Here is a 19744-nt window from a genome sequence, read left to right on the forward strand (position 1 = left end):
TAGTTAATTAATTCTTCATCTTCAAAATAAATCAGTTGTAAGACGCCTATTTAATTTTTGTAAAATTGGTCGAGAGTGGGATGCACTACATTTGTATATTGCTAACAATCTTGATTGGATCATGGTATGGATTGAATGTTGTCAACATTCTGGATGCACATCAACTTGGGAAGGTGTGGCTTCATTGGTTAAAGAAGCTCATCATAATGGAGATTCCAATGTTACGCAAAGGGAAATTGATTTAAGATATGGTTTAAGAGATAAACAGGTACATATAAATTTATTAATCACTCATATGTTTATGAACTCACAATGCAGTAAATTTTACATGTTTGACATATCACAGGTCAAACACCACAACGCTATGTGTTGCAATGGTCATAAATTTCACATAAAAAAGTTGGATGACACAAAGAAAACTTGTGATTCTGGCATCACTGCAGTCTTTGAGGTGACAAATATTTCATCGAGAAATGACATACATCCTCAACAGTCTCAAAATCGATACCATGGCATTTTGGATGATATACTTGAGTGTGACTTTAATTCCTTCAAACTAGTTTTGTTCGTTGTCAAATGGTACAGGCTACGATTGAATAAAAATGATCCTGATAGAACTATTATTGAACATGATAATGGTTTTACAATGGTTAATACAAGGTCATTTGAACTAGCTGGGGATGAGTCCTATGTTCTTCCAAGCCAATGTGAGCAAGTATTTTACTCAGAGGTTCCACATAAACTAGGTTGGTCATTTGTTGTTAGACGTGATCCAAGAGGAAGGTCAATAAAGTATAATGTGATGATGGTGATGGTGATGGTGATTGTGACGATGGTGATGATGATGGTGAAGATGATGATGGTGGTGGTGGTGGTGGTGGTGGTGATGATGATGATGATGAAGATGATGATGATGATGATGATGATGATGATGATGATGACGATGATGATGATGATGTTCATGATGATGAATGAAATGTATGAGGTATGCAATTATTATATTATCTATTTAATAGTGATTTCTTGATAGAATTGCTTTTACATAATTAATTCATTATGTTTTGAATTCTAATGCCATTACATAATTAATTCATGATGCACCTTTTAATATGGAGATGGAGATAGGGAGAGTGACTATTTATGTGACATTTTTTAAACTTTGTGTTTATTTATGGAATTTGGATTTTTTATTAGCTATGTGATGGATGTTGATTTAAAATACATATATGATGGATCACATATTTATGATGATACATGTGACATTTTTTGAACTTTGTGTTCATTTAAAGAATGTGGATTATTTATTACCTATGTGATGGATGGCTATTTATGATACATATGTGATGGATTACATGTTTATGATGACACATATGTGATGCTAATTATGATGCTCAATTATATATATGATGATACATCATGTGATGCTTATGATGCTTATGATATGTATGTATTTATTGTTTATCAACTTAAAAATGTATTAATGCTTATGATGCTCAATTGATGGTGTTGATTTCATGTATAGTCCCTATGTGATGTTGTCATTCTTGGTGGGAAGAGGTCATTGACTACAGACATCATCAACCATTTAGTTGAGGATCCTGCATAGTCTACATAAAGTAAAGGTAAGGAATTAAAAAATTTACAATGATTATGATGACAACATCTTTTTATTATTTAATACTCCTTTTGTTTACAAATTTCATGTTGTTCAAGTTGTGTACTATGTAATTTTTAGCTAACATAAGATAATTGAATTACATGTGCAAGAACCTGAACCCCTTTGACAAGGATCATGCACAGTCGCATGGATGGACAGGTATAACTAGTCAATACACCCTATAGAAATAGTTTTTTTTTTTTAAATTACTTGGAAAACAAACTTCCTTAGTTTTTCAAACCTTGACATTAGCAGCAAATCTAATATAGTTATCAACACTTGAGGCCCCAGTTGGACTTATTTTTCAGATCTGTCTTCGTTGAGTGAGGGAAATGCAAGAATAGAAAATGAAAGTGAGACATGTAGTAGGTCTACAATAGGGAGATGAACAAGTGGTCAAATGATTAGAAGAAAATTCAATAAACGCATGAAATTTTTCCTTGCTCAAGGGGGGTCATGTTCTTATGATGATGTGACCAAAGGCGACATTGATGTGCCACTGAGGTACAAACATCTACATAAACAATCGATGCCCAAGGAACTTCCTCCAATAAACACCAATTTTTGTGTTAACGATAGGATATATCGCATAACACCTTCGTCGTTACATGGTTTCGGCTTATTTTCCATGGACGGCATAAAGGTTTGTTACAACAAAGTTGTTGAATTGATCGAGTTTATCGGACCTTGTTACAATAAAATAATTGGATGCAGATTGTTCAATATAAAAAAAGTATGTGTAGGTATGCACTATCAGCAAATTATATACAACAGAAAGATAATGATCAAAGTAAACGAGTGGCTGTATACATTGATGGTCGGCCAAAAGTAACAGGGAATATTGCAGGTTTTATAAATAGTACACAACCTGGGTCAACTAATAAATAGCCCAATTGCATATTTGAGGCGTGCGAGGGAAATCATGTATTCGTATGTACGATAAAATCAATAAGTACAGGTGAAGAGCTTCTAATTGATTATAGTTTGAATCGTATAGATACAAACAAAGTTAATATCATGGGGGTGATACGTACTATATACCATTTAAATTAACTAACCTCCAATTAATGAATCCAATATACCATTTTATTATGAAGTTTTTATGCTAAGTCTACTGGTTTAAATTCGCTAACATTTTTTTATATTTTTTTGTCATAGGGCAACATGGATCCATCACATATCGCAGAAAAGGATGTAGGTCACGACACTTCTACCAAGCAGGTAAATCTCATTGTAATTGTACAAATTAGATAGAAGCAAATTGTTACATTATTATGTTCTTTCTTTTAGTGATTTAGACTAACTTTGTAATTGTTAATGATATTCTTGACATAGATAGATGTTCAAGGAAAGGGAAAGGGAGCTGCAGTACCTTAGCACCTCTCTAGGGATCTGGACTCAATAGGATTAAGCAATGATGACCTTGAAAATTCCACATACCCTATGGAATTCATGAAAAAGCCTCTTAGAAAAATTACTAAAGAGATTGTTGCTTTAGCAGTCGTGCATCCTATGATTGATGAGATATGAGAGAGGGTGCAAGTATTGATTTGAATAGCAGAAAACTTCCAAGTAAGCAGTAATGAAAGCTTTAATTATAACAAAATTTCAATAATGGTTTATATTTTATTCTCTTTTATGTCACTAACTAAAATATGTACATGTTGTTTTTACAACAATTTATCCACCCTCGTGAAATTCGTTGCCATGATCAGGGTGTTGCAGGTACTTTAGGTGATGATGATTTTCTTGGATTATTGCTTTCTTGGCTAATCGCTTTGAGTACCCAAAACACATCATACTTGATATTGTCCATCTTCAAAATAAAGGTTCATCCTTGTTTATAATTCTTGCACTTTTCATATATTTAATGTTTGATATATTTAATGTATTATTCTTCAGGTGTTGTCAATGTTCTTGTGCAAATGTTGCCGTCGCCTCATCAAAGGTTAGCCCCACTTGTATTGTCAACTGCAATGTCGGCAACACGTAGCATGCAGACATCCTCTACTGCACGTCATATTGGCCCACCCACTGTTTGTAGATCCCTCTTTTGCTCTATGTTCTGTTATGTGTCTATTTCCCTTCAAGCATTCTTTCTTGGGAGCATTTCATAGTGGATTCATTTTCTATAGGAGGAGATACACATGAGGATGCGCCAGAAGCAACTACCATTGATAACATACCATCATTTCCTGGATCTTCTCGTATTACTAGTACGAGAATGTTGCAGGCCACATTGGTGCTTAGCGACAAAGAAATAATTCCCTTAAAGATACAAAAGGTTCCAGGTACTTTAAAATTATTATTATATATAGTCTAATTGTAATTTACTTTATGATCACTTGTTTTGGACTAATGATCCCATGAATTTTTTGCAAGAAATTATATTTTCTATCAACATCTTAGTGACATTGCATTGCAGATATTTGGGCCCACCCTACATAAAAGGTGGTACATCATATGTGAACTAACACTTATCCACTATTTTGATTTCATATCACTGCTAGAATAGTTTTCCTTTGATCCATTTCTTGAACTGCAATAAATTTAGCTTCAATTCATTTATGAATCTAACAGGTTTTTTTTTTCTTTAAAAGGTGGAATGACCAAGAAAAAAGGTTAAAAGATGAGTTGACAAACCAAATGGTTGAGTGGTTTAGAAATGACACCTTTGACAAAACTAAGCTCCTTGAAAAAGTTGGCACATATCTAAAGTATTTGAGGGACCAATACAGGGCCCATTTGGAGAGGAACCTAAAGTACGAGCATCCCCCCATGATTCCAGAGAGGGAGTGGAAGGACCTGATTTTGGATGCCAAGGAGAGAATTGAAAGGAAAAAAGGAAATACACCACCAGACGCCAGAAGAAGGTATGGGATACTATTAAGAATGTAATTATGTACTAATTAATTACTCTTTATATTTATATAATCTAACATATTTCAAACTTTTTATGCATCAAAATATTAATAAATTTCAAACAATTTTTTTTTTTATCGAACAATGCAAGCAAAATTCACGATACCAAGAAAAAATGCAGGGCTCTAAATTCAATTGAGCACTCACAGAAGATGACAGGAGAATTGCCTACTAGTAAGGCTATTCAGTCGTGGCTGATCAGCTACAAGAATTGAGTGGGCATACACAATATTCAAGTGCATCTGTCACACAGATAAATATGCTAAATGGAAATTGTTTCAAATTGAATACTTTACCAATAATCTAATTGATGTTGAGTTACAACATAAAGTGACTATATTTGTTTTAAATAAGCAAGCAATGATAACAATGTGGATGGCATTGGAATGTGGCCTGCTAATCATGAAACACCACCTGCACATGAAGGTCCGAATGGGCATCGCAGTAGTGGAGGTATTCATTTGCTATTCAAATTTATTTATGTAGTTATTAATACAATTAAACATCTTAATTTGTAATTAGAGTAGTAAATAATGTAACCTTTTTTGTTAATATTTTAGAGCATGTAGTCAGTGGTGACCAAGTGGAGCATGATCTGGGTACACAACATCAGGAACGTGATGTTCCCCACTCAGGTAAAGAGGACCATTTTTATTCCTTTAAACAAATATAATTGCAATTGGTGTTCAACATTAATGTAACCTTTAGTATTTCAACTCTAGATGATCTAGAGGGTGTTCAGCATGTTGAGGTTGAGGCTAGACAAAATGATGTGGCCCCATCAGGTAAAGAGCGCAATAGTTATGTTCTCTAAATTAATGAAATACTTGTAACAGTAATAAAAAATGTTTTGAATTTAACCCATTTCTTTGTTATTGTAGAGGACCCCCCTTTGCTTTAGTGTCCTCGTCCACAGTATAGGACTAGGCATACATCGAGATCATAAGCAGAGGGCGAAACAACTGCAGAGGGGGGAAATGATGAAGAAACCGATGTTCCACTTAGTCTTTTCATAGCTTCAAAGAATAAACAAAAAAAGAAATGATTGTAATCTACCTCATTTGATAATGACTTATTTTTTATGTGTTAGTGAATGTAATTATGTGCTAATTAATGGTTATGGATGATATGTGTTAATTAATATTGATGAATGTTGCATGTTAATTAATGTTAACCAATGTTATGTGTTAATGAACGTTATGTGATATTAATGAATGAATGTTATATTTTATTAATGGTAGAAAGAATGAATTAATGAATGTTATAAGATGTTAATGGGGAATTTAGAGTGATGTTGGGGGGGGTGGGGGGGCAAATGAGCTTCCACCTTCATGTGGTTGGGCCTGTTAAGTAGAGAATATTAAACTATTCTCGAAACCAATCGAATCTCAACAAGATAACACACTTTTCAATATTTCATTATGTTGCACAGTTAATCTTATTGAATAATGTATATTAAATCTTAATTGTAGGGTCCAACAGAGCCAACACAAACAACAACACCAAAAGTTGTTGGGTATAATGAACTCCCATATTGTCCTATATGTACACTAACAATATGAGTTTCTTCTAGTGTTGATATCCATGGCGGGACTGCAAAAGTTATGAATATGCCTCATCCTTGTAAGTTTTTTTATTACTTGCCATTTTCTTTAGCATTTTGTTACTTCATGAATGAGGTGTTTTCAGATGTCTATTCCATGAATACCTCTCTATTGTATGCTTCATGATCTCGCTTCTGATTCAACTCTTTATATATCCTAAAATTGTATGAGCTTAATAGCTTCTACTCTTGTTGATAGTTTCGTGGCTCTAAACAATGTCTCCTTCGAAGAAGCGTGATCCTTGTAATTTTGGCCTTCCATGATGTGAAAAAGAGGTTATGTTATGAATAATGGTCCAGATGATTTAGTTATGTCTTATTATGTTGAGTATGAGTAAATTTGGGCTTCCTTGGCTATGGTCACTATTTTGTACTAACTATATATTGCCATTTAGTGTTATTTGAGCATGGACTTCAAGTAATCATGAGGGTGGAAACAATATTCAAGTGTTAGGGGGTACGCGGCCTTGACCAAGGGATGAAAGTATCGGGAAAGTACAAGTGATTCATGTGTAGATCAATGTATCATTCACCTATTAATTCCTAGCAAAATTCTCAAATAAACAAGCAAAGAGGTATGTTGAGTGCATATATACATTTTATGTTGCCATGATATAAGTAAGATATCAAACATGTAACTTAGATTGATTAGCAATTTCATTCATAAATATTAGATCTTCCTTGTGGATTTTTGAATGCGTAATGTCTCATTGATTTCAATATCTTTATTGCAAGTACTCTTTTCAACATGAAACTCCACTCATTGAGATCTCTTACTAAATGCAAGTCAGTTATCCTATCAATGATGATACGTTTTGCATGCATTTTATGGGGAAATCTTATTAATAGCTATGGTTGGGTTGTTAATTGTTTTGTGAAAATATATACAAGTAGATTGGGACATTAGAATTATAAACACCGTAAATTGTGTTTGAGATAATTGTCCTAATTGTAACAGTCAACCACCATTGGCCCAAGGCCACACCAACACCGTTGTGACACCAACATTTGTGCATACTGGTGTAAGGGCTACTCTTAGGACATTTCATTACCATTACATAGACACACCTAGTAGGGTTTCCAAACACAACTTGTTTGAGTAGGCAGTATCACTGGTAAACTTGTGATTGTCACAATTGGTACCCTTAGGACAGTCATTAATATTTGGTCTATGACACTTTTTTATGGCTTCTAAATGCTTCTATGGGGTGTGCAGGGGTCCCACACATCTCTTGCAACATTCCATCCAAGGCACTTCACTCTCACCTATCTTATATTCCACTTTCTCTATGCTGCTATACCAGATGTCCAATACATGTTGTTAGCATTACTTTGATAACTCCAAATTCATATCTAAGCTCATCCTAAGGTAACATGTTCATAGTCAACTAATAAGATTTCTCTATGTGATTTCAACTAAGATATTGATCTATATAGTTATTTTGTGATTGATTTGAGGGATACATACATTGTCAAACCTTAAGAAAATTTTGTTCCAATCCTAGATTTATTTTGTTTTAATTCTCAGTGAGTAATTTTCAATAGTAATAAAGTGGTATATGTCCTTATATTTCAATGACAAAAGATCAGTTATTTGAATAAATACATATAAACATAAAACATATTTTTCAAATCTTATCTATTACAATTAAATATATATAGTTTGATACCATATTATACATATCCCCATTTATATAATGAACAATAAAGACTTCTTTACAGTATTATATAATCATTATAGCTGATAATGCTTACCAAAAAAATAAAGATAAGAGTCTATATGTTGAACTGTTCTTAAATAGTTATGGTTGCAAATTGCTTTGATATATTATGTATAACAGATTGCTATAATCGATGTTTTGTGCTATACTCTTGTATCCAATACTCATGATTTTGGATTTTAGATAGCATGCCTCGCTAGATTACTTTGGAATATAGGTGTAGATTCATTGTGGTTTATGCTAAAAGAATTCAAACAATTGTACATAGTTTATGGGTAACTTCACTTAAGAAACTCATGTCTCATCTCAATTATGTTCAATTACATTGTCACTTTGAAGATTTGGTCAAGTTTCAGGTAGGAACTCAAATTCCTCCTTTGTTTTTCAATTGAATTGAATTTAGTTTGTTGCAAATGAATTTTTGAGTAAATTAAAGTATTCTTCCAATTTAAATCTCTTCATTTGGATGATTATATGATTTGTGTGAACCAAATTTGGAAATTACGAGTATATATGAGGTTATGATGTTCAATTCTATTTGGGATGTTGAAATGACAAATCGAGGGAGTATCGTATTGTTGAGTTGATTAGAATCAAAAGGATAATCTTCCATTTTCATTTTATGCACTTTGAAATTTTAGGGTTTTTGAGGTCCATCAGTTAAGGGTGTTTGTCTTGGTCCCATAGACTATTTAGTCTCGTGGACGTCATTAAAATCTTTCATTCATTCATTCAGCAATGGTAATTGACCTCATGACTGGTTTTTGGTCCGAACTTGGGAATTATTGAAAAGTGGTATTTGATGATTTAGAGATGATATTCTATTATGGAATCGTGATAACATGTATGTGAATTTTGATAAGGGATCTTGGTGTTGTGCTCAATTGAGTATGTCTTGCTTATGTATGAAAATGGCATTTTCTAGTTGAGACAATTTGATGTATTTGAGATGTCTTGCATTTAGATATGGCATGAGCTTAGTCCTAGAGTGAGACTAGGGAGTGGCTCCCACTCGCGTCCCTTGTCTCAAAGTGGTACGCATGGCATTCGGTTTTGGGGAGTTTTACATAATCAAGTGATAACATAACAATAGACTTGGGTTAAAACAAATAACAAGAAAATTGGTTCCTTGAGCACGCCTTGAGGGCTATCACAACACCAAGGGTGTTTTGGGAAGGCATGCTCGCACATGGAGCGTTGGGACTTGTGCGAAGAGGCATGCCCACTCACACAAGGATTATGTGATCATTGTTCTCATTCACATGAGAGAATGCTTGGTTCCATATGGTCTGTCCCCATGTAGCACATACAATGAAAGGAATGTCTGCACATGGAGCGTTGGGACTTGTGCAAAGAGACATACCCACTCATGTAGCATAGGGATTGTGTGATTGTCATTCTCATCCATATGAGAGAATGCTTGGTTCCATATGGTGCTTCCCCATGAGCACATACAATGAAAGGCAAGCCTACACATGGGGCGTTGGGACTTGTACAAAGAGACATATGATGACACTTCCTCCAATGCACTCTAAAATCTAATGCCTTGTGTAGTTTTAAAGTAGTGACCCTATGTGGATTCATGACTTGGTATCATCCTTCTCTATTGATGTTGCATTGTATTGTTCCATTACTTGTGTTATGTATGCATCGTGTATGGCATGTGTGAGCCTATCATCCCCCTTTTATACTTTGATTGACTATTTGGAACTATCTCCACAAGCACGATGAGGTGGACCTAAGGGTTCCACGTGGTCAGGTGGCATTGCAAACCATCGTTGGGGACCAATGGATTCAATTCGTGATCACCTCAGAGAGCACTTCCACCTCCCTCAACACATGTTCTTTCTCTTTCATCTATTCTTGCAAGTTGCAATTCAAATGTATATTGAAATAAGCATTCTAATCATTGATGATATGATATTAAACACTCCAAGTGGAGATTGATGTAATTGAACATAATTGATATGGTTTATGCTAACTTCACTTAAGTATATTATGGGCCCATAACTCATAGGTCCCAAGATCAATTTCATAACTAGAAAATAAGATATCTAAATGAGTTGAAAAAATTTAGGAGTAAACATGTGGGCATGTTGAACTATATAGGGGCAGAGATGACCTTTAAAAAAAAAAAAATTATACCAAATTTTAAATTCAAATACACTAGTTACTTAAACAAAAGAAAGGTTGGAAATATTTTATATCAAGTGTTTTGTGGGTGGTCATAATGCATTTGTGTTTTCTTTTAAGATGCTAGTAACATTATTTTTAGTACTATCTTTACCTATTGTACTTTGCTATTGGACTCGTTCAACCAAATAACCTTGTACATGTGATTTATTTTATTAAAGAGGATATTCATGTAGTATGGAATGCATGATTATCGTCTTTTAATATATGTTGAATATATAATAACGAGTGACTACTTAGTATGAGATATATACATGTCATTCAATAGGTATATGTCATGTATTGACATAGGATGACACTTTATATGAGATTATCAATTTGGGATATACTTATAAGAAATATGTGTATATATAGTAGATAAATTCATTTCATGTATATATATATATAGTAGATAAGTTTTGGTAGCTCCCAAGAACAACTAACTTAGATAAGGTAGACAGTGATTTCATCTCCCTGATTGGCTTTAAAGGCTCTTATATTTGGGTTAGCTAATTCCCTATCACCACCATTTTTAATAGGTTTACCAATACTCAGTGGTTCATACAGTCCTCTTAGGAGCTGGACCATCTCAACCATGGTGCGCCTGATCATATTAGCTTGAAACCAGTGTGCCTCATATTAGCTTCAAACCTATGCCCCTTGTTGGTAGCTGATGGGGATAGAATATCATTCATTGTACATATCAATGAGGTGTGCTTTACGTCTAGATAATAATAAAAAAAATTTTAAAAATAAATTTTCATCGGAATTATGATGGACACTAAAATTTCCACCAACGATGGAATCGTCGGACCAACAGCATTCTCATCAGCGCAAAGTTCCTGGAATCCGTTGAAAATACAACTCAAACTACACAAAAATCCGACGAGGATGTTGTATGTCCGACGACACTTCCTTGTCGGACGGTCGTCGATGCATATTAATGGACCAATGATAAAACCGTCGGACAAACAACATTCCCATCGGTGCAAAGTTTCAGACTTTCGTCGACATTCCAATGCAATCTAAACAAACATCCGACAAGGATGTTGTTTGTCCAATGACTTTTTTGACCGGAAGAGTGATCATGCCCGCCGTCGGCCGAGTCCATCGAGTTGTCATACTTCAGACGATCAGAGGCCTCGTCGACAAGTCCGACGATGATTTTTCGATGAATACTTTTGTCGGTAGTCCGACGAAAAGTAGTCGCAATTCCGACAATTGATAGTCGGAAATTAGCCCCGAATGTACTAGTGACTTGATCAAAAACACAAAATCTGCAAATCACAACAAATTATTATGCAATTTCTATTAGTTCGATTCTTTTAATCTGCCTTTTGGCAAAAATTCTGCTGAAAAATGATTGAGTTATGCAAATTTGTGTTTTTACAATTGTACTGTTTTATATGAAGAATAGCCATTTCTCTCCTCCAATACCACACAACACAACAATGAATAGTATTAAAATAAAAAATTCTATTCCAATATTATAAAAAAAAAAATTACATAAATAGTAGCTATATGATTGTGAAGATGAAAATACATACAAATGTTAATTTGGGTCTTCCCCTATTCGGGCCATTATTTCAAGGTCTACCCTGCGTTTTTGTCGTTAACTCACTTCCTTCAAGAACTTTGCTTTCTCTATCTCTTTTTCTTCCCAAGTGGACTTTGCTTTCCTTTCACATGGCGACCACAAATCTATGGACAGAAAATGAATGCTCTAGGTAGGTTGGTACGATGTCACTCCTTCACACAGAAAGAGTGAGGGAAGATCTTATCTTAATGGACATTTCATCTTAATGGTGAAGTGAGAGGAGGGACAAAGACATTTCATCTTAATACTGAAGTCAAAACTGTAATTTTAGTGCTACTATATCGATTTAGAAACTTTGCTGGTATCTCTTATTTCATTTGGATGGTCCTTTCCCCTACCCATTGTTTTGTAGTGTAAACCGTCTTAAATATATATGTTAACAAAATGTTTTTAGTTTCCCATAAAAATATGGGGCAATCTATCAAGCATCTCTCATATAAGATTAGTGTTAGCAATTTAATTAATAGGAGCATACACATACTTAAACTTATTCAAATTTAGATTAGGGAGAACGTAGAAGCTGCGTATTTTCTTTTGAAATTAGTAAGTCTACTTGTAATAGAAGGAAATTTGTTGTGGGACAAACATGCAATTAAACAAATTTCATTGTAAAGTTAAAAAAAATTAATTTTATACAATCTTAGTTGTAAATGAGAAAAACATCATAACATTCATATATTAACAAATGATAGGATAAGAAAATCATTACGAGTGAGTAAATATTTATAAATGTTATAATTTAAAGAAATAGAAAATATTTTTTTGGAAGGCATTTATCATTTTTTTCTTAAATTTGTATATATGTTCAATCTTTCATCCTTAAAAACCACTTAAGGAACAATTGATGTGGACATTAGATGACGTGAGCCAATATTATTATTGTCCCTTGAAAATGTACCCTTGCTGAACGTAGTTCAATATTTCAAAGACACAATGGAAATGATCTATCAAATATGGGACCTTGCCAAACTTAAGATCAAGCCTCAAGAGAAGGCTAGTTCCTTTCTAATCTTACATGTACAGGTATTGATCCAACTCAACAAAGACTAAAAAATAATGTCTACTCCTACTCTAATAACTCATAGGAAAAAGGAGAAGGAAAACAACCAAAAGGGAAAGATACTAATGCACCCATAATTAATATGCTCCATCTTACCTTTAAACAACAAAACAACTTTCATACCAGAGAATGGATCACACAACTTCTACTAGAGCACTATTGAGAGGTAAAATATGAGGAGTACAACTACAAGAGGTGTAATATGTCTAAAATCAACTTGAAATAGGTTGAAAGAGATTAAAATCTACATAAAACATACATAATATAACAACCATAGAAGGAGGTAAAATATCAATCTCTTTATTGATTACAAGGCTTATGCATACGTTTTCCACTTCAAAAAATAATAATCTATTACAAAAAGTTTCTTCTATACATATTCTATTTGTTGGAACCTATTTTTATAAATGAGAACTCAAATGTCCAAAAAAAAAAAAACCTAAATTGCAATACATTTTGTGACCCACTATGGGTACATTGCTGAGACCACCTATGACCTAGTCGTCATTTTTCATTAATATAGACTACCAAAAAAAAATCCCTTCAAGGTCTATAGACATGTGAAAAAGAAAAAAAATAACATTCTTTGTACCCCAACCATAACTTTGACCATTTATGTTTCATGGAGTTGAGTACAAACACGGAGAATTCATCCATAAAAGTTGCTAAAATTACATCTTAGACATGGCATATTAATCATAAAGATTTACCATAATAATTGTGGCATGGGATAAGAATCAATTTTCTTCTTTGAATCCATACCAATATGTATTATAACAATGATTTCTAGAAGTCATTATATTTGGTCTAGTAGTTGTCAAGCAAACTTGGGTCATTTATTGCATTGTTGAGTTCTGCAAGAGGGTAGGTGGGAGTTGTAATGGAAAATTATGACTTTTGAACTTTAGGGGTCAATAAGATCGTATAGCTATGTCAAGCAATAGAGCACTAAGGAATTGAGGAACTAACATTAATGGGGAAGTCATGTTAGAGGAGATGTGAGATGGACATGGCTAAAAGGGAAACTCTAATAGGAGCGAGGCATTAGGATATCAAGATGGAGCTTAACTTGGTATCAAATTTAATGAATGGCCAAAATTATAACTCCCATCGGTTATAGGAAGCAATTAGTGGAGCTTTAAATTTGTAGGGGTTGGTGCAAATGGGCACCCAATTAAGGGTAGGTTGAAATTTTGATGTCAAGTTATCCAAAAGTTCACATAATCACAATCTAATTGATAATTAGAACTTTGGAACACCTTAACGTGCTATCGAGAATCACAAAATTACTAAAATGGAGAATTGAATAATTTTTTAGCACACTTCATCAACTTTTCAAGGAAACAATGAACTTAATAACCATTTTAACGAATTTTTCACACAAAATACAAAAACATGAATACAAAAGTATTCTCACAAAATTTGAAGGTTCACAAACTAGATAACTTTTTGAAAGGTTTGAGAAAAGTTGAATTTACGTCAACAAAGCTAAGGAAATAGACTTCTTATGAGTCCTTCTAGCTTCAACACTCCAAAATGCTAAACGAATGATATCAAACTTTGAAACTCTAATAAAAGGGAGTTAAAGGAGAAATCATACTTATAAGAAATGCATGCTAGGGATGACAATTGTGTTGAGGAAGTTGGCATCCAAAACTTTAGAACTCTAGAAAAATAACATAAATAAAATTTTAACAAGCATTTGAGTGGGTTGTTGGGATTGGTAGGGAAGGTATGTAAGTATAGACAAACCTAAAAGTCTGAAATGTAAAAAACACACAAAATATCATAAAAATACCAAAAATAGACTTATTATGTACATTTTTTCATGCTTTGACACCCAAGGGGACTCATTTAGGATATTTTGGATTGATTATAAATAATAGGTCAATTATTATAGAAATAAAAATCATTGTAAATGTAGTAAATTGTTATTATAATTAATTGTGATTTATGTATTATTAAGCCTTGGCCATCTTAAGGGGAACCAATTTAAGGAACCTCCTTGAATTGTGTATGTATGTATATATGTATGTATATGTAGCATCATAAATTATCACTGGTCAAATTTACACCTCGTGTTTTTGCTCCCACGTTAGCGTGTCTTATCCCCATACCCTTTCTAAGGTTCATTTAGTCTCATTTTCCAACTTTGATGTTATGTACAGTTGTTTGTGGATCCTATTGTGGGACCCCCTCCCCCTTGGAACCTCATATTGTTCCTATTCACAAGGGACTAGGGTGTGGAATGCCTTGGTCTAGACCATATCACCCTAAAATGTCATGGTCCCTCTAAATGGGGCCCAAATTTGAATTGGGTACCCTGCTAGAAATTGATCCTCGTGGCTACACATGACCATTGGAGGTCAGCCTAATTGGTAATTTGCCTAGAAACCCCTATATAAGGACATCCTATCAATTCATTTTTACATCAATTGCATACCTAAAGTATGTGTGCATCCATGAAGCATTCATTATCAAGCATTTTCAGATTCAAGGTTGCATATTCATCATTAAAGCATTGTGGAGAAAAGTTACATCAAACTTCATGCAAGCATGTGTGTGTGATGAGGTTTTTCCATGTCTATGTATTTGCCATGCCATTACATACAACATTTGTGGTTACATTCAAAGAGGATTGCATCATCATCATCAATTGCAAATCTGAGGTATATTTCCCTAATATTTATTTTTTTATTTGCATTATTTCATTCAAGGTTCATTCCTAAACTGGGGGTTGTCTTAGGAAAACCCCTATACCCAACATATTTCCCTTTCTTTTGATGTGCAGGAAATAGGTGCAAGAATTGTACTTGGGAATTCTAGTAGAGTCAATAGTGACAAACAGGTTAGCTTTTGATTGAGTAAAAATTAGAGGACCATGGTTAATTGATACTACCTAGTCCCAAAAACTCTTGCCGAACTTCTAGGAATAGATCTCACACAACTTATTTTGCTCAAATCCAGGTAGGTGGCTCCATGGGACATCTATAACTTACTATTTCTATCAATTTATATCAAAAGTTCCTTGTTTTGCCCTAATTTTTGCATTTCACAAATACAATTTTTAATATAGAAAGAGGGGCAAACAAACCAGGTGAACCTAATCATAATTTTAGTCTTTTTCTTATTGGGATTAAGCTTAGATCTATTAGGTCCATCCCTCTTTCAATGTGGTGGTCTCTGAAGTAAAATTAATTATTTTGTTACCTTAATTGGTGAAACCCTAATTTTCACCATTACATTTTGGTGAGCTTGACTTCTTTCATGCTAATTTCTAATAATTTATGTTCTCAGATCTGGTTTGTATGCATTTCATATTTCAAATTTGCACTCATAGATCGTATTTTCAATTAAAAAATCTAAATTTAGAGGTTAAATTCATAAAAAACCTAATTTATTTTTCTAAAATTGACTGGTGGGTTGCATAATGATCAATTGTGTTTCCAGATCTAGTTCATTCTTTCATTACATCTTGTAATTTGCATGTTTCAAAACAGTAAAAATTATTAAAAAAAAGAAAGAGTTCTTTCATGCATTGTTATGTATGTTTAGATTAGTCCCATTATGCTTTATTCCATTTCATTCACATCTTTCATTGTAACTTTTTTTTTTCTTAAATTAGAAAAATATCATATTTCTTTTTGCAAGACTTTACCACTTTTCACAGGCCATTTAGTACTTGTGAATTTGGCACGCTAATACAAGAGAGTACTATCACTAATGTTCCTTATGGAGAGAGGCAAACGTGAGAAGGGGGATGAAATGATTAGATAAAACAAGAAACAAGTATAAGCACATAAATTACCAAAACCATGTATACCTTCCCAAGCTTGACTCCTTCCTCAGATTGAGCCTTGGATGAAGTGGAGATGCCCTTATGCTCCACTTGATTGGATTGGCTCCTTTGATGTGGATGTGGATAGCTCTCCTTTTCTCAACAAGATTTGGTTATTGTTTTGATATGGATTTGAGTTTGGGATTATGATAGATTTGGATACATTTAGATTAGAAAATTGATGGATTATGAGGGCATTATGATGGTATGATAGGAATAAGATAGAAGAGAAATGGGCAGCATAAGATTAAAAGAATGATGGTATTGTTTGGTGAGGAAATGATCCTCTAATTTATAGATTGCAGGAGGCTAATGGAGGTCCAAGATTGATTTGATCATGAAGGGATATAGGATTGGTTCGAGGTAGTGGGCATGGATCAAGGATACCTTGAAGGAATAAAAATGAATATAAAATTCCTTGGGGAAAGGAGGAGAAAGGAATTGTAAATTTCAAAATGAGGATGCATAGGGGGATTCAAAGAAATTTGAATTTCTTTGAGAGGCTCAATGTTGATGTGACATGAGTGGGGAATTTAAAATTGGAGAATAATGATAAGTGAGATTATGAGAGATTCTAGAAGAATTAATTAGGCTAAGTGGGGATTAGGAAAAGTGATTTGTAGGAGTCACATGACTAGGTTAATTAATTAAAATTAATTAATTGAGTGAGTTTAGAGGAAATAATTATTGGAGGGACTTTAGAAGAATAAGGAAATAATTAATTTATTTGATAAATTAATTATTGGACATAGTGACAAGATTAATTAAATTAGATTTAATTAATAATTAGAAGAATAAGGATAACAAAATTAAATCAATTAACTATCCTGACAGGCTCAAAGTAATTAAATATTGATTTAATTAATTTTAGGTGTCTACATTTTGCCCATCTTTGATATAGTGTCATGAAGTGATGTTATATCAAAAAAGAATAAAATACAGTGGAAGAAAATGACAAGGACTAGTATCATGATGCCCCAAACATAAGAAGAGGAAGAATGACGAGGAGGAAGGATGACGAGGAAGTAGTTGTATGCCCCCTCGAGAGGACATGCGGGTTTGAAGAAGATGGGTGTGGTCTCGAAATGGATGAGAAGATGGGGTGATAAAAGAATAATAGTGATGAAGAGGGAAAGACGAATGGATGGATTGGAGTCTTGTTAATGAAATGAGATAAAGAAATGATAAATGGATGGGATTTCTTGTTGAGAAAATATAGAGAGAAAACCTCGGTTTTTTATTTCCATGGAGTCTACACCACTGATTATAAGAACCAGGATGATATGAAGATCCGAGGCATGGACTGATGCTCAGACAAACATGAATCTCTTGCATACAACCATGTAAGCGTTGAGAAACACTGATACAAGGTTGTAGGTTTGTACAAGAAAGACCCTCAAACATTCCATACTGCAAAGATGATGCCCCATTATACCCGAGCCGAGACATACCAAGATATAGGATGATCAAGGCAGCCATGATAAAGTATACTCCTAGGACACAAGATAAAAATCAAAGCAGAAAGATCAACCATGCAAACAACATGCACATGACCAACTAACATCTCTTGCCAAGAGTAGGACATGGATTTGGATAAACTATTAGACTAGGGAAGGATGCATCCCGACGGACAGTTGATGGATTTGCATACAAGTTGATGATTGGAGAAAGGCAAGTTAGATGTGCAAGGTCTGCAGATGAGAGGATTGTTGCTTGGATTTGATTAGCATAGTATGGATGGGTGTTTGGATTAGGCACAAGTTAGTGTAAGCTCAAGTAGATGGGAAAATCTCAGTTTGATGGATTGGATAGGATGGAAGAAGGATAAATGATTAGATAGGATGAAAAATGAGGATGGATGATTGAGTAGGATTGGATTGGAGATGGGATTAATGATTGAATTGGAATAGATGGAGAATAATATTGGATGAGATAGGATTGGATTAAAAATATAATTTGATAGGATGGGGTGGATTGGTTGATATGGGATTAATGGACTGGAACCAATGACAAGGGAGAACCAAGGATTGGTAAGAGAATGGATGGATGGGGAGATTGCTTAAGTGGATGGATGGGGATAAGATAAGGAGGACTAAAGGGATGAATAATAGGTGGAAGGGGGGATCCAAGAACTATGTCTCAAAGGAGGAAAATGCCCCACTAAGGGTAGTGGAATGAAGGATAGGAAAGATGGTGGATAATAATGTATGAGGTGGAACGATAATGGGTAATCGATATGGATGGATAGAGGTTTTAAGGCTTGTAATTTCCAAAGCATGCATGGATGTTATTTTACCTCTATATTGATCAAGATCAAATGTAGGAATGGATGATGGATTTGGATAGGGTGAGGGAATATGTGATGGAGGATATGGATAGGATAGTCGAGATCAAAGATAGTAAAGAAGGATGGATGCATACAGGAGATGGATAAAGGATACGAGATATGGATAATGAAGATGGTAGGATAACATGGATGAAGCTTGCCCCCAAGTGTAGAGTGCAAGAGGGGGGATTACACATGATGCTTGTTTGCCAAGTTTTCATCATGGTAATTACCCAAGGCGCCACAAGAAGCGGTTTTCACTACTGGATGAAATGATTTTTCTTTATTTTTTTTTAGCTTTTTTTAGCTTTTTTTTTTGGATTTTTTTTGTTTTGGATTTTTTCGACTGATCAAGATGAGGATAAGTGAATATGGAATATAGTGGATGTGTGAAGTAGGAAGGGAGGACTCAAGAATATAGTTCCATGGATGGTATCCCTTAGTATTTCTTTGAATTGGAGGTATGCTCATAGATGTTGGTAAAAATAATTGGGGAGATGAAATGGATAGGGGATGGAAGATAAGTATTTGCAAAGGATTGGACTAACAGAATGGGATTGTGAAAAATGGATGGTGGATAATGGCTGGGGTTTTGAAAAATTTGTGGAAGATCAACATTGGTACACACCTTTAAGGGTGGTGGAGAAGTGGAGGAGAGGGTTTTGAATTAGATGGAGGATGAAGTGTGGATTTAGGGACATGAAGACCCAAAATAGAAGGGGATGATGGAGTTGGGATGGTGGATTTTGGGACATAAGGACCCAAAATGGATTTTGAAGATGGAGGAGTGTTAGATGGAGGATTGGAGGACTTGTGAATAGATGGAGATTTTGGATTAGCAAGTTTGC

The sequence above is a fragment of the Cryptomeria japonica genome, chromosome 5 (assembly GCF_030272615.1).
Source record: "Cryptomeria japonica chromosome 5, Sugi_1.0, whole genome shotgun sequence".
Lineage (NCBI taxonomy): Eukaryota > Viridiplantae > Streptophyta > Pinopsida > Cupressales > Cupressaceae > Cryptomeria > Cryptomeria japonica.